Below are 16,095 nucleotides of genomic sequence, written 5' to 3' on the forward strand. Positions count from 1 at the left end.
CCTTTGTTTTCCTGTTTTCAATTTCATTTATTTATTGTCTATTTTTCCCTTTCTCCTTCTTTATATATTTATTTATGTGAGTATACAATACTTACAAATGTATGACATAACATACATTTGTTTAATGGTCTAAATTTCTTTCTACATGCCTTTCTCTGAATCTCACAAATTTTGATAAATCATATTTTCATTCCACTTAGTTGAAAGTAATTTTTAATTTCCCTTCAGAATTAATTCATGTGCTATATGGAAATGTTATGTTTAACCTCCAATATAAAGAGATAATCTAGCTAGTTTTTGTTAGTTTCTTACATATATTATTTTTCCTATCCTTGAACAACTTATTTTAACATTTCTTGCATGGTACGTCTACTTATACTGAACTACCTCAGTTTTTGCTTATCTGGAAAACTTCACCTTTGAAGGATAATGTTGGTGAATATAGAATCGTTTATTGAAGATTTCTTTCTTCCAACACATTAGATTTTTCATTCCATTCACTTTTTGCTTGCTATGATTTTTGAAGAGAAGTCCAATGTGATTCTTATCATTTCATTTATTATTTTTTTTAATGTTTATTTATTTTTGAGACAGAGAGACAGAGCATGAACGGGGGAGGGTCAGAGAGAGAGAGGGAGACACAGAATCTGAAACAGGCTCCAGGCTCTGAGCTGTCAGCACAGAGCCCGACGTGGGGCTCGAACTCACGAACCGCAAGATCATGACCTGAGCCGAAGTGATTCTTATCATTTCAAACTGGAACCTCAGAATGTGATCTTATATGGAAATAGGTCTTTGCACATGTAATTAAGATAAAGATGGAGATGAGGTGGTATTGGATTAGAATGGGCCCTAAATCCAATGAGAATGGCCTTATAAGAGAGAAAAAGACACATGGGGACATACAGAGAATAAGACCGTGTGAAGACTGAGGCAAGGAATAGAGAGCTATGCCTACAAGCTAAGAGATCCCGAACATTTCTAGCAACCTCCAAAACCTAGGAGGGAGGCATAAGGCAGTTCCTTCCTCAGTCTCCAAAAAGGAACCAACACTCCTGAATCTTGATTTTGTTTAGGGGGACATCTGGCCTCCTGAACTGTGAGAAAATAAATTTCTGTTTTAGCAATGGTTTTACCAATTTGTTATGGCAGCCTGAGGAAACTAGCACACTTTCAAAAGGCATTTTTCATTTCTGTTATAACGTTTTTGATTCTTAGAGTTTCCATCTCCCTCCTTATATTATAGGTCAGTTCTTGCATATTGTCTATTTTTGCTATCAAGGCTCTTAACATAGTAGTTATAGTTAGTTTAAATGTTCTGTCAGATAATTCTAACATTTTTATTACATATGTATCTGGTTCTGAATCTTGCTTTGTCTCTTCAGGCTGTGTGCGTGTGTGTGTGTGTGTGTGTGTGTGTGTGTGTGTGTGTGTGTGTGTGTTTCTGTGGCTTTTAGAATTCTTTGTAGGTTTGTTTGTTTGCTTGCTTGCTTGCTTGCTTGTTACTGCTGAAAGCTTGACATGATGTACTGGGTAATAAGAAGTGAGATAGGTCTTAAATGTGAGGATTTATATTAATCTGATTAGGAACTGGGCTACATTCAATGTTTACTGTAACTATAAGAACAATAGGTTTAAATTTTTCTGGGGTATTTGTTTTTTCTTTCCTTTTGAGATTCTGACCTTCTTTCTACATCTCCCTGCTCAGACCGTTTGTGTCAGTTCATCTGCAATCCATTTTTATTACTAGAGCCCTGTTAGAGTGGTGGTAAACTGTGTGGGAAGGGAAGCATTTAATCTAAGGAAATCTCACTCTTCTAGGGGACCTGAGTAGCTGGGCTATGACTCTTTCACAAATGTCTTGTAGCTTCCACTTACCCAACCTTAGGTGAGACAGAAAGTCCAGAGAGGGTAGGAGTAGGAGAAATCCACCTTGCACACATGGAAACTGACACTATGAAGGTCTTACTCTGAATAGTAGGCTTTCTTTTGGAGATACTCAGGCACAGTTCATAATAGTTAATCTTCCCCTTTTCCTGACAGGACTAAGAGGGGATCTTTGTCTACCACTCACCGTGAGAATATGGTAGAGTTCTTAGAAGTAGAACCCAGGAAATTTACCACCCCTCCCAAAAGCTAAGATCTCCAAGAATTCTTGATCTCATGTTGATGTATATTCAGCCTCCAGCACGCTGTCCAATTATCATATAATTTCCTGTCAGTGTATAGCTTCAGTGGTTTCTGTTATAAGTAAAGCAATCTCTGCTATTACTCTTGATTTGCTTCATTCTAGAGATTTCAGGGGTGGTTGTTTGCCCTGAGAGTGCTATAATATGGTGGGTTCAATAAAATCATTAATTTTCAATATTTCAGCTTTTTATTGTAAGAGTGGAAGTAATGACTTCCAAAATGTTTACATGTCTGATCTTGAACTCAAGTTGGCCTTTAATTTTTCACTGATTTGCCAGATCTATAATACTTTCCTACTGACAACTTTTTAGTCTTTTGTCAAGCTTGCTTCCTTGTTCTCAGGAAGAGTAATGTTCAAAATGATCATTACGTGAGCTTTTTCTGGTCTCGATTGCAAAGAGTATATGTTTTAGTTTCTAGAACATGTTTTGTAATTTTCCTTTCTTTATATATTTCTTTCTTACATTTTGTTTCCATATTTCATAATTTTAAACATTTCAACCATGCTTATTTTGGTATTATCTAATAATTCTATTATCCAACATTAAAAAAAATTAATCCTGGATACTGGCAAATTATCTTTGTTTTAATTTTTAGATTTAAACATATTTCTTGGATTCTCTGGGAGAATCATAAGAGGTTTTATTATGACTGTGTTCTAAAAATATGTTCAGCTTTCTAATCTCTGTCTTTCTAACTTGTAGCTAAATTCATTCATTTATTCATCAAATATTTGATGAGTGCCTGCCATGTGGCAGGGATGTTTTATATTGTGGGGATATATCAATAAATACCAATAACCACAACATCAAAAAATCTTGTCACCATAGAGCTTATCTTTCAATGGATATTAATATACATTGAATTATTTCTTTTGCTTGGGATTTCCCTCTGCAATACTGATAGTACACATTAAATCTTCAAAGCCACATCAAGGAGGATTATGTCTCATAGGAACTGCCTTTTTTTTTCTATATAGAGGTAAGGCTGGGGCAAACACTTTTTTTTTTCTTGCTATCACCTTTTTGATAACTGAGTGGACCTTATAGTCTACCTTTTTGATAATTGAGTGGATCTTAGAGCCTACCCATTCATCTATGGTAGAGACCTTTGAGCAAATTAACTTCCTGTGGAGTTCTGAATTCTAAACTTGAAATCTTTGTTGGGTTCAAAGTCTTGTCCTTTATTCACAAAGCAGCTTTTTAAAACCAAGGCTTTTTTCTTAAAAGCAGCCTTTAAAAACCAAGGCTCTTTTTAAAACGTCCTTAGGCAGCTATAACCTTACTTTTTCATTTTGATTTCTTGCTCTCTCTTTCAGTGTATGTCACATCTTATTCAGATTTTTGTAGTAATTTAGATGTGAGACTTATACATTAAGAGAGCATGAAAGACAGACTATTTATTTCTTTATTTCCCCTTTTGATACTTTATATTTTGTTTATTGCCAAATTCAAAATTTTCTCCTAAAGAGTAGTATAAATTTTCTATTATGTGAATGGCTCTATGCCTTTTGAACATAAGGGAATCCAAATGTTTGCAAAAAGCCTATTCAGTTACCCAGTTCCTATTTTGGGGGCATAACCTGATCCATAAAGTAAAAGAATATAGAAATGTGATATAATGTGCATTTGAAAGTTCATGGTTTCTTGTTTTATTTTAGCTAACAGTCTTCATTTATAAACTACTTATTTCTTATTACATTTATTTTTTCTAATGGCTTATATGTAAATCATTATTTAAAGTCTTATTTAGGTTTTGCTTTAAAGCTATTTTAACATAACTCCAAATGTAAATACTGGGTAATATCCACATGTACTATACTCAGAAAATGGTATAATTAAAAAATTATAATTTCAATTATTTTTTCTTATCAAACATTTGGAACTTAATATGTGCCTTTGCTTACAAAGCAGAAATTAAGTGGGCATTAGTGGTCTAAAGAAATTATAGTTTAAAGTGTTTCTTATTTTTTACTGAACAAGTTGAATGGTATATTTATTTCGTCATAATTATCTGATTTTCCACTTACATAAAGAATGCATGTATCTGTGCATTATTAATATAGTTGCATTAAACTTAACAGAGGGAATTTACTATGTGTATAAAATTTATTTGCATCTTAATTAGAACTCTGAAAATCTGATACAATATTGCATTATGTAAATTAATATTGTCTACATACATTGCAGTTGAATGTGTGAGCCAAAATCCCTTAGGTAACTCTTGGCAGCAAACTTTTCCCTTTCCTATGCACACGTACAGAATACACTTGAGTTTGAAATGACAGATCTGCTCACTTGAAGGGAGAATATAAGACTTTCCTTTATATATCAGTGCTTCAGCTTGAGCAAACATCTTGTACCACTTTAAACTTGACTACAAAGTGTTTTATAAGCTTCTCTATAGCCTTTGCAAGTTATTGAGGTTAATGGTCAATGCAATTGCCATCTCTTATGCAATAAACTACTTTATTTTGTCTGTGAGTTCTCTAAGGAGTAACACAAGCATAAAGGGTGTATTCAGCATACATGAAATATAACCCCATTAGAGTAGCCAACTAAATTACAGAATCTCTGAAGCAGAAAAGCTGCCAACTCTGTAAAATGACAGTCTTTCTATTCTTGAATGAAATGAAATGATAAGGCTGCTGATTTCAATAAAAGAATTTGAACCAAAAATCCAGAGTCATACAAAATGAACCTAATAAAATTGGAATGGCAGTACACATAATCTATTTGATGATTGCATTGAAGGGGAAAAAAAAGAAACTGATCAGAATGGCTATGAATAATTTAGCTCATTTAAAAAAGAATGATAAGAAAAACAGCAGTAGAGATAAACTACTTCATCTCAAGGATTACTATCCCAAGGCACCTGTTAAAATATGGTGTCAAAATTGCATTTATCATAGTCAAAGCCTTGGCTATTAAAGATGGTAATGTTTCTAGACTGGAAAGAATTTTTAACTAGGGACCTAAAAATATGATGCTTAATCATATTACCAATGAGGTATTTAATAATGGTGATTTATGTCACTTTGAATTTTATTTAATGACTCATTTTATTGAAGTTGGAGTCTCTATAACTTTTATATATTTGGTGTTTTGTAATATTTACTATTCAATCCTTCTCACCCCTTTCATTATATTTTTATTTTTTTCTTTGTTGTTTTCCCCACAACTACAAACCATAAATTCCCAATTAACCTCCAACTAAAAATTAGCACTTATTCAAATTCAGCTACTGAGGATTTCAATGAATGAAATGAAGAAATTCAAGGACAGAGTTCAGAAAGCATGACACTTTTAACCCATTTCCTTTCTACTGATATATTTTGTGCAGGATCAAGCTTGCAAACAAAACAAAACAAAACAAAAGATGTTTATGTATTTCACTCTTCATTCATGTGGATAGTAATATAAAGAAAATTTTAGCCTACTGTATAAGCTCATATATTTTTTCAGTTTAATATATATACCACTGAAATATATTTATAAAATGGCCAAAGATCTGGAGTTTGCAACATGTTTCACACTCCCTCAACCCCACCCTCCGCCCATATAAAAGTCCCTATTTCTTACACATTCATGAGTAGGTTATGCATGACTAGGAAAACTGAAAATATTTGGTAAGATATGAACTTTTTATTAAAAAGTTTATTTATTTATTTTGAGAGACAGAGAGAGGTGGGGAGGGAAAAAGAGAGAGGGAGAGAGAGAATCCCAGGCAAGCTCTGTATTGTCAGCAAGGAGTCCTATGCGGGGCTTGACCCTACAAACTGTGAGATCATGGCCTGAGCCAAAATCAAGAGTCAAATGCTTAACTGACTGAGCAATTCAGTCAGCTTACCAAGTAAGTTATTGACCAATGCGATTTACTTCTCATTAAAGTTGTATAGTTTAAGAACCTAATACATGCCATGAGCTAAGACAAGCATAACAGAAGTCCCTATCCTCAAGGATTTCATATTAAGATATAGAAAGGCATTGTCATTTATTGATTGCTGGGCAATGTTAAATAGCCACATTTCACAATGCTCAGCAAAATATATGCTAGCATTCCTATTTTATAGATGAGATAATATGTGAACACAAAAACAAACAAAAATTGATGGAATAAATGCTAGAATAATGTATTTCAGATGCTATCTATTCCTTGTTTTACATAAAACATCACCAAGGCATTCAAGTTGGCATTCAAGTATGGTCTTTCAGATGAGGCAGCTATAAAGTAAGTGGAAGATGGTATCTTGCTATCTAGTTATCTATTACTGGGGAGTAGTAATTACCATAAATTTAGTGGCTAGAAACAACACATATATAATACCTCACAGTTTCTAGGAATCAGAAATCTGGGGATGGCTTAGCTGGGTCTTCTGCTTAAGAAGACACAAGGCTGCAATCAAGATGCTGGCCAGGCCTACAGTCCCATGTGATGCTAAATGGGAAAGAACCAAGGAAGAATAAACAGGTTCCTGATGGAACTCCGTTCCATGTAGTTATAAGATTGAGGTCTTTGTTTCTTGATGATTTCTCCCTAGAGACTATCCCCACGTCCTAGAAATTTCCCACAGTTCCTTGCAATATAGGGAGCTTCAACATACTCCTCAAAGCCAGTAAGGAGGAGAGACCCCATTAAGGTGAGCATTACAATTTTATGTAATATAATCACACAATCACATACACAGTATTACATACATTTTATCATCTCTACCATATTCAATAGGTTAGAAGAAAGTCATGGGTCCCAGCACATTCAAAAGCAGAGGAAACATATGAGGGCTTCAATGCTAGGGGGCAGGGTCATGGGGGCACATTAAAAGTTGATCTGCCACAGATGGTATTAAATGAAGAAGACAGCCTCTGAGGGAACTACAAAGAACATATAGGTAGGAAAGACAAAGGTGGAAAGAAATGACATTTTTTTAAAATTTTTTTTTCAACGTTTATTTATTTTTGGGACAGAGAGAGACAGAGCATGAACAGGCGAGGGGCAGAGAGAGAGGGAAACGCAGAATCGGAAACAGGCTCCAGGCTCTGAGCCATCAGCCCAGAGCCCGATGCGGGGCTCGAACTCACGGACCGCGAGATCATGACCTGGCTGAAGTCGGACGCTTAACCGACTGCGCCACCCAGGCGCCCCTGAAAGAAATGACATTTAAATTTGCCTTGGAAGAGTGCAGTTGGTTATCTTTCTGGTAATGCTGAAAAATAGTTGTTTCAAAACATAAAACCCAAAGAACACTCCGAGGGATTGACATCAAAAAAATAGTAATAATAAAAATAACAATAATAATAGCTGTTATCATTTTGCTAACATCATATATCACAAAATGTGTTGAGGTTATGTATATCGTTCCCAAATTTAGCAAATAAAAATACGTATGTTCAAATATTTGGGACATATTTATACAAAAATTTTGTTATTTATTTGAAATTCGAATTTAACAGCCATTAACTGTTTTATCTGACAACCATAGTTATACATGTAATATCTTACCTATTACTGACAAAATATATGCAGTCAATACTATTAATACCATTATTATTTTCATCATCATCCTAAAGATGATTTAACTGAAACTTAAAAAGCTGAAGCTAGGGGCGCCTGCGTGGCGCAGTCGGTTAAGCGTCCGACTTCAGCCAGGTCACGATCTCGCGGTCCGTGAGTTCGAGCCCCGCGTCAGGCTCTGGGCTGGTGGCTCGGAGCCTGGAGCCTGCTTCCGATTCTGTGTCTCCCCCTCTCTCTGCCCCTCCCCCCGTTCATGCTCTGTCTCTCTCTGTCCCAAAAAAAAAAAAAAAAAAAAAAAAAAAAAAAGCTGAAGCTCTGTCAAAGTACAGAGTTTTTTAAGTGGTAAGGCTGGCATCCAATATAGTTGTAAATACAGTTAAGAGACTGCTCTTTGACCTTCATGATTTACTGCCTTTCATCTTAATAATATTGTTTAATATTTATTTCAAGCAGTAACTTATTTACTCAGTGAGTTAGAAAACTAAAACCAGTATCTTAAGGAAAAGAACTGGAAACTAAATGGACAGCTTGTCGTGACAGAATCAGGAGGTGAAGAAGCTAGGCAAGAAGAGCCATTCCTGCGGCCTTTTAGCAGCGGCAGACCTGACAGAAGGCTAGAGGGAGAAGAAGGATGCTGGGGAATCAGCTATGTTAAAGCAAGAACCATGTGTGATAGTCTTCATAGTCCTTGGCTTATTTGGTTGCTAGTCCCCTGGTTCTTAAGTCTGTCAAATCTATGCTAAATTCAGTTTGAGCCAAGGTCTCTTTAACTTGACTCTTTTCTCCTATTGGCATTGCTTTAATATTTGTTATAATCTAGTAAATTCTCTTCTTCTCTCCCCTGGGAGAATGGAAGCTGGTATAAAACCCAAAATAAACATCCTTTCTCCTGAGAAGATGCTGCATCCCTTATGTCTGATAGCCTTATAAACTCTTAAAAAACACATTTGGTTGGGAAGCCTGAGATGGATGTACCAGGTAAAGTGTTTCTGAATCTAATCTCTCACTGTCATTAGATGGAAGAATTTTACAAATGTTCAAAACTGCCCACAGTGGCAAGAGGCACATAAGAAGAAAGTGTTAGGGGATGAAGGAACATTAGAGTTGATAGCTGAATATTATATTAGGCTTTTTTTGTCATCAAAATTACAGTAGATCACATAAGCTCTTACTAACTTTACTGTAGTTGTTAAAATAATACACTACTTCTATATATAGACATCCCCAGTATCTCTCCTTTCTCTTATCCCACTCCACCTCTTTGTCCCTTCATTTCTTGCTTATCCCTTATACTCATTCACTAACCAAAGCTTAAAGCACATAGTATAGAAATGGCGGCGACCCGTTTGTGTCAACATTTTCCAAAGAAAACAAGAAAATAGGATCTTTACATGTGACCGTAAGGATAATTTACTTTATAGGTTATACTTTAGAAAAAAAAAAACTAGCCTTCAAATTTCTGTGTCTAAATACAACTAAAATTTATTTTCTGCTAATTATTTGTTCCCACAATGGGCTGGCAGGACATTTCTCTATCTATATGTATAAAAGGACCTAAGCGAGAAGAGACTGCATCTAGGAAAAGGGAAGCACAGAACCACATATTCATGTATTGGTTCTTAAAACCCCTTCCCAGGAGTAACACAAGTCACTTTTGCTTCATTACATCATCCCCAAATTATATGGGGACAGGAAATTGCAATTCTATTCGAAGGAAAACCAGAAATGTTTGGTGAAAAGCAACAATGATTATTATCCAAAATTATGAACAAATTTAATTTAACAGACTTCTATTAAAAAGTTACCTTATTGAATGTTTACGGAAGATTAAAAAAACAGACGGCATTTACACGTGGAAATGAAAGAAAACACCAAGCTGGGTGGGCATGAAAATGGTACTGAGACAGATGTATCATGAGGATATATATAGTTATAATTTTATCAGATAAATTCCCTTGAGAAAAATAAAAAAAGTGGCTATCTTGATACATCAGTTAATGTGCACTTTCTTTTCCACTAATTGGAGTAAATTTCTTGAAAGAGGTCTTCAATCAGGCTATTTGAGAAAGAATAAGAAAGCAACTGATATGCTCTCTGAACTACTTTCATACTTGCTTATTCTTAAGGCAATCAACACAAAGCTGTTATCATTTAAAGGCTTTATGAGAAATGTGTGAATTCTCACTTCATATATGATTATCAATTTGCATTAAAAAAATCAAAATGTTTATGGATGACAGAATGTTTTCTTCTCCATGAACCTAAGCTGATATCACTGGGTATAATTTTTATGGGAAAGAATTTTGAAAACTCAATCATAGATAAAAGGTACACATTTTTCATAATTCTTTTTTATATGACTTGTTTCCAATATGAAAAAAATATGGAGTAAATTGACACTATAATTTGGAGGGTTTGAATATATGTGAGTTTTAGTGTGGATATCACAGATCATCATAGAATTGCATGATTTTATAGCTCAGCTCTCCCTTCCCACTTACCTGCCACACATAAGAGAAAGATTATTAGAAAAGATTAATTCAGTAGCTTCACTCTACAATATTTCAGCACAACTATTATCAATAACTGTTCATTGAATCCATACATCTTACCAGGACACTTACCAGGCATTTAGAAGATATAATGTCAAAAATACATATATTTAATTTTTGCCCTTAGGTGTGTTTTTAGTTAATTTTTCTCCTTGCATGTTTACATGACTACTCTGTGTGGGTTGCCACTCATCTTGTTTATGGTGATTAACCATTGCATGGAGCAGAGGAAGCCAGAACACATGATGGACCTTTGTTCTCTGAGATTGGCTCCAACAGTACAGCCTGTCACAATTTTCTAGGGTGTTGAGGGGAAGTAAATCATCTCCTTTTAGGACCTCAAAGTCATAATGCTATGTATGTGTGGAGGGAGGGAATAGAAAGTGCAGTGACAGCAATCTCCCTGGGGCAGTGAAGAAGAGAAGCAAGCCAACTGTGGGCTTGTTTTAACAACGGGTGATGGAGGTAATAAGTACAGATGGGATTTTGGGTTGACCTTAATTCTGAAAGCCTCAAGAGGCCACTATATTGAATATAGTTCATTTTTTCATTTCTTTGGAATCATGTTCTATAACCTAGAGTCTTGACCTGTCACATAAAAGCATGTTTAAAAGAAGAAAAAGAAAAAGATTGTGTCAGCACTTTTGTGCTTACTTTCCTGGAACAGAAGTAGAAAAGGTGTAAAATGGTCTTGGTTTATGTAAACAAATAGCATTTCAATAAATATAAGAAAAGAAGTTGCTGTATGCAAGAGGAAGGATTTTTACTTGATTTTTTTCCCTACCATATCATATGTTACTAATTGGCTTAAAAAAAAATATATATATATATATATATATATATTTGTTTTCTCTAAGCCTAACTTTGTAACTATTGAACTAGAGTGAGAAAAATTAAGAAGCAAATTCCATCTAATTGAATATACATCTCCTCATAACCACTCAATATATGCAAGAAGAAAAACCAAGGTTTGAAATACAGGGTATTCTCTTAGACACCTCTTACTATTTCTATATCAAATATTAGAGTTGCATAAAAAGCCAAACCACTGAATATTCAAAACATACAGTAATAAAGATATAAATCACTCCATGAGGTGTAGATTGTGATCAGCTGAAGTTCTGATGGAAGAAAAATGGATAATAGACTATAACTTCTTTTGTATAAGTGTTGTTGGTGTCTAATTTTATAATTTAGCACTTAGGTTACTAAAAGTAGGACTCTTAGTGTTTCTAAGGAGCAGTTACTGTTTTTAGAGATGGATGCCACACATGTCAAACAGAGATGGATATGATGAGTGTATACTTTGAGAGAGGGAAACAGCGTCTTTGTATGAAGAGTAGTTACATGTGGTTAAGACCAAGCATTTTTGTTTTGTTTTGTTTTTAATGTCAAATGTAAAAGAAGGGAATGTGTAGATGCTAAATAGTCATTAAAGGGGTGGACTGTGCTAGCTTTTAAGCTATCATGTCTCAGTTCCAAACCTATCCTTTATTTTGTGATAGGAATTGGGATTCAACAAATGCCATTTCTCCTTTGCCAGTTGGATTCCTGGTAGATTTCATAAATAGGTTTTCAAAGGAAACTGAGAAGCTAGAATATGGAGAAGGATATTTCCTCCTTGTGTATTGCTACCTATTCTTACTAGGGTCACTACAACAATAATATAGTTGGCTTCAGTTTTCAGGGTTTTTTTCTCCCTTATTTCAGAAACTGCCTTACTATGTACCTTAAAGGACAATATCACCAGCCACTCAATTACTGCCTCCCCCCCTTTTTACTTGGCTATACCCAATTCACGGGCAGGTATCATGACCTTTTATCTGTGTCATAATTTTTGTAATTAGCAAAGAGCAGAACCTCTGTTTCAAAGCAGGTATAAAGTATTTCTTGAGTGAAATTAAAATGAGAAAAAAATAATTAGCTAAATAATGGCTTTGGTTATTTTCTTCACTTTTTGCACAGTTACATTAATTTGTTAAACATATATTCATGCAGGGACTTCCATGAGCTAGGCATTCTCTTGGTTTTGGTAATTTCTTGGTTAATAAAATTTATACTGACGTAAATCTGAGAAAATACGAATCAAATTAAATTTCTTACTATTTATGTCACTAATAATTTTTAATCTTTTTTTAATCTTTTTTTTTCCTTGTTTCAGGTTGGGAAGTTCCTATTCACCTATCTTTGAGCTCCTTCATTCTTTCCTCAGCTCTGTTGCATTAACTGATGAAACTGTCAAAAGCATTATTCATTTCTATTGCTATGTTTTTAATATTTCAAATTTCATTTTGGTAAGTTCTTATCTTTTCCACCTTTTTGCTTACATTATCCATCTGGTCATACATGTTGTCTACTTTGCCCATTAGAGCCTTAACCTACTAATCATAATTATTTTAAATTCCTTGTCTAATTATTATTACAACATCCATGTCATATCTGAATCTGGTCCCAATGATTGCTTTGCCTCCTCAAACTTTGTTGTCTCTGCTTTTTGACATGTTTTGCAATTTTTGTTGTTGAAAGCTGGACCTTGGGGCGCCTGGGTGGCTCAGTCGGTTGAGCGTCTGACTTCAGCTCAGGTCACGATCTCACGGTTCGTGAGTTCGAGCCCCGCGTCAGGCTCTGGGCTGATGGCTCAGAGCCTGGAGCCTGCTTCTGATTCTGTGTCTCCCTCTCTCTCTGCTCCTCCCCCATTCATGCTCTGTCTCTTTCTGTCTCAAAAATAAATAAACATTAAATTTTTTTTTTTTAAAAAGAAAGCTGGACCTGGATTGGGTAACAGGCATTGGTGAATAGACCTGCAATATGAAGGTTTATGTTAATCTGGCTAAGAGTTGGATGTGTCCAATGTTTGTTGTAATTATAGGCATCAGAGACTTCAATTTTCTCTAGTGTCCTTATTTTGGTCTCCCTTCCTGGCTTTGGGGCTTTGTTTTGTACTGCTTCTAGGAGGGCCTGTATCTTGTAGCTGTAATCCATTACTATTATGTTGTTGGTATGGTGGTAAAGGGTGGGGAGAAGTAGATCTTCCGATTACGTCATAGTCTCTTATTGTGCCTGTGTTTCAGTAGTAGAGACTTTACAAGTGTTTCTGCCTCCTTTAAAGGAGTCTAGATTTTTCTTCTCTTCTCATCACTCCTCTCCTTTGCTGTAACATTCCAATATATTTGCTCCAATGTCTACCTGTGTTAACTTGGATATTTTTTTCTCCTTAGTTAAGGCTATAGCAGGTTAAAGTGAGATGGTGTGCCTTTACCCTAGCTGGAATAAGGGCCCAATATTGCCCATTGGTAATATCCTTTCCCCTGGAGACTAGGCCTTTATCAAGGAGAAGGATCTGAGAGGGTTTCACAGAGGTCACTCTTATCTTTCCTCTGCCATGGCCACAAGGAGGATCATTCTTAAATCCTGGCTGTGAGAACCTAGAGTTCATAGAGGGAAAGCAAATGAAAGTGTGGAGCCCCACAATGGCTGCTGCTCTAGTCGATACTCAGCCTTTAAGAATTAGTAAAAAAATAATAATGAAGTAATTTTTTACTGTTCCTTCCAGTATATGGTGCCCAGCAGCTTCTGTTCCAGGTAAGCAAATCTTAGATTTTGTATCTCTGTGGATGGACCTTGTCCATCCAGATTTCATGGTGGCTGTTTGCCCTGTGACTTCAGTTCTCTAATGGGTCCAAGAAAAGTCACTGATTTTTGTTTGTGTGTTTGTCCAGCTTTTTCTTGTTTTAACACCAGGAGTGATAAGTAACTTCCATACTCTTTACATATCAGGGGGTCAAAGAAAAATGATTGATTTTTGTTTGTGTGTTTGTCCAACTTTTTTAAAAAAAATTTTTAAACATTTTTATTCATTTTTGAGAGACAGAGAGAGACAGAGCACTAGCGGGGTATGGGCAGAGAGAGAGGGAGACACAGAATCTGAAGCAGGCTCCAGGCTCTGAACTGTCAGTGCAGAGCCCCATGCAGGGCTTGACCCCACAAACCATGGGATCATGACCTGAGCTGAAATCGGATTCTTAATCAACTGAGCCACCCAGGCGCCCCCAGCTTTTTCTTGTTTTAACACCAGGTGTGATAACTTCCAAACTCTTTATATATCAGAGTTGAAGGGACTACACCCATCCTTAAGAGGGAAATTAAAAATATCTTTTACAAAGGATTGAGTATTAAAGTTGAGAATGAAAATAACATAGTTTCATAAACTATTAAATGCTACGTAAATGTTTGATACTCTTACCAGATTTAACTTAAAATGTTTTAACAATTGATAACCTTCCCTTTTTTCTCTCACAAAGTGAGTGGATAAGTACTTGCTCTTGGTTCTTTCTAACATGACAGATGACTGTTTTTCTTAGTCTTTTTAGTCAATAATTTTTTTGTATGGACTTTTATCTTGTCTTTAAATATCCATCAGAAACTGTGACCAATTGTTCACTTTTTTAGTGCCTGTGTTGAAACTACTAGAAACAACACTTTGTAATCATAAAAATCAATAAGGCTTTTGATCTAACCTCTTCCAATGTCACTTCTCCATCTGGAGTTTTAGGTGCCTTCAGGATTCTTCTGATTGAAAGTATTTCTTTTATACATATGCTTTTTGCTTCTGTTACTTGAGGGGATGATTGATCCAGATCAACTTGTCAGCATTTCTTTTTATTTGGTCAGCAGGATGCCTGCTCTTTTCTTACAACTCTGGAAATATTTCTCAACTTTATAGACATATAGTAGATTTATGTTGCTTGAAGTAAGTTTGAACATAAAATTGTGAATTGTGATTAAAAAAACCAATAAGAGTTAGTCCTAATTAGAATGATGAAGTAGAGAGGCAGTAGAACCCAGAGCCAATAAACTGCTGTATGTCTTGGACAAACAGTGAACCTCTCTGAAACTATTCCCCAGCATCAAAAGAAATGTCCAGCTTCGACATTCTCTCTGATTATTTAACACACATATGTTGAGAACCAATTCTTTGCCAGACACCCTTCTAAGTACTAGGAATACTATGACGAAGAGCAAAGGCAAAGTTCCTGCACTCACGGAGATTAATTCTCAGGGCATGAGGTTAACAATAAATAAAGAAAAAGAAATGAAAATACAAAAAAATAACATGTGGTTATGAGTATTCTATGAAAGATTAAAGTTAGGTGGTTTGATAGAGTTGTTGGGTGCTATTTTAGATGAGGTGATTATGGAAGGCCTAATGTCTACACGACCAGGATCCACCCCATAAAGATAAAAGAAATGCTAGTACAAGCTCCTAAGGCAGGAATAAAATCAGCATAATTTAGACTTCCTGGAGAAGACTAGTTTTGCTAGAGGGTAGTGAGCAAGAGAGAACCATTATAAATTGAAAAATAGAGAAGGCTAGGGTCTCATTATGTAAAAATCTGTAAGTTAGGTAGGGAGTTTAGATTTTATTGCAGGTATAATCAGAAGCCATTAACCAATTTTGTTTCAATTCCATTATATAGTACTACTTCTTTATTCCTTACCCTTACTCTTTGAAAAGATGGAGGTTAAAATATGGTTACATGATAACAAAATAACAAAGCTGCATTATATCTGTGAAACAATTCCTAGTATAAAGTAACTTTAAGTTAATTATCTCATTGGCAGATTACTAAAGATTGCAATTACTAAAGATTGTAATCTGCCAATGAGATAATCGATTTGGAGGTGTATTGTAGTCTGTATAAAGATTGGTATATAACTTTTGTAAAAGTTGTATTAATTGTTTTATACATGAAAAAAGCCTAGCTCATGGTTTTTAAATAATGTGTCACAAATTGTTGAATCAAGCAGTGGCAGAGATGTGGACTGAACTTAAAGTTTTAGT

Source organism: Felis catus, chromosome B4 (assembly GCF_018350175.1).
Source record: "Felis catus isolate Fca126 chromosome B4, F.catus_Fca126_mat1.0, whole genome shotgun sequence".
Lineage (NCBI taxonomy): Eukaryota > Metazoa > Chordata > Mammalia > Carnivora > Felidae > Felis > Felis catus.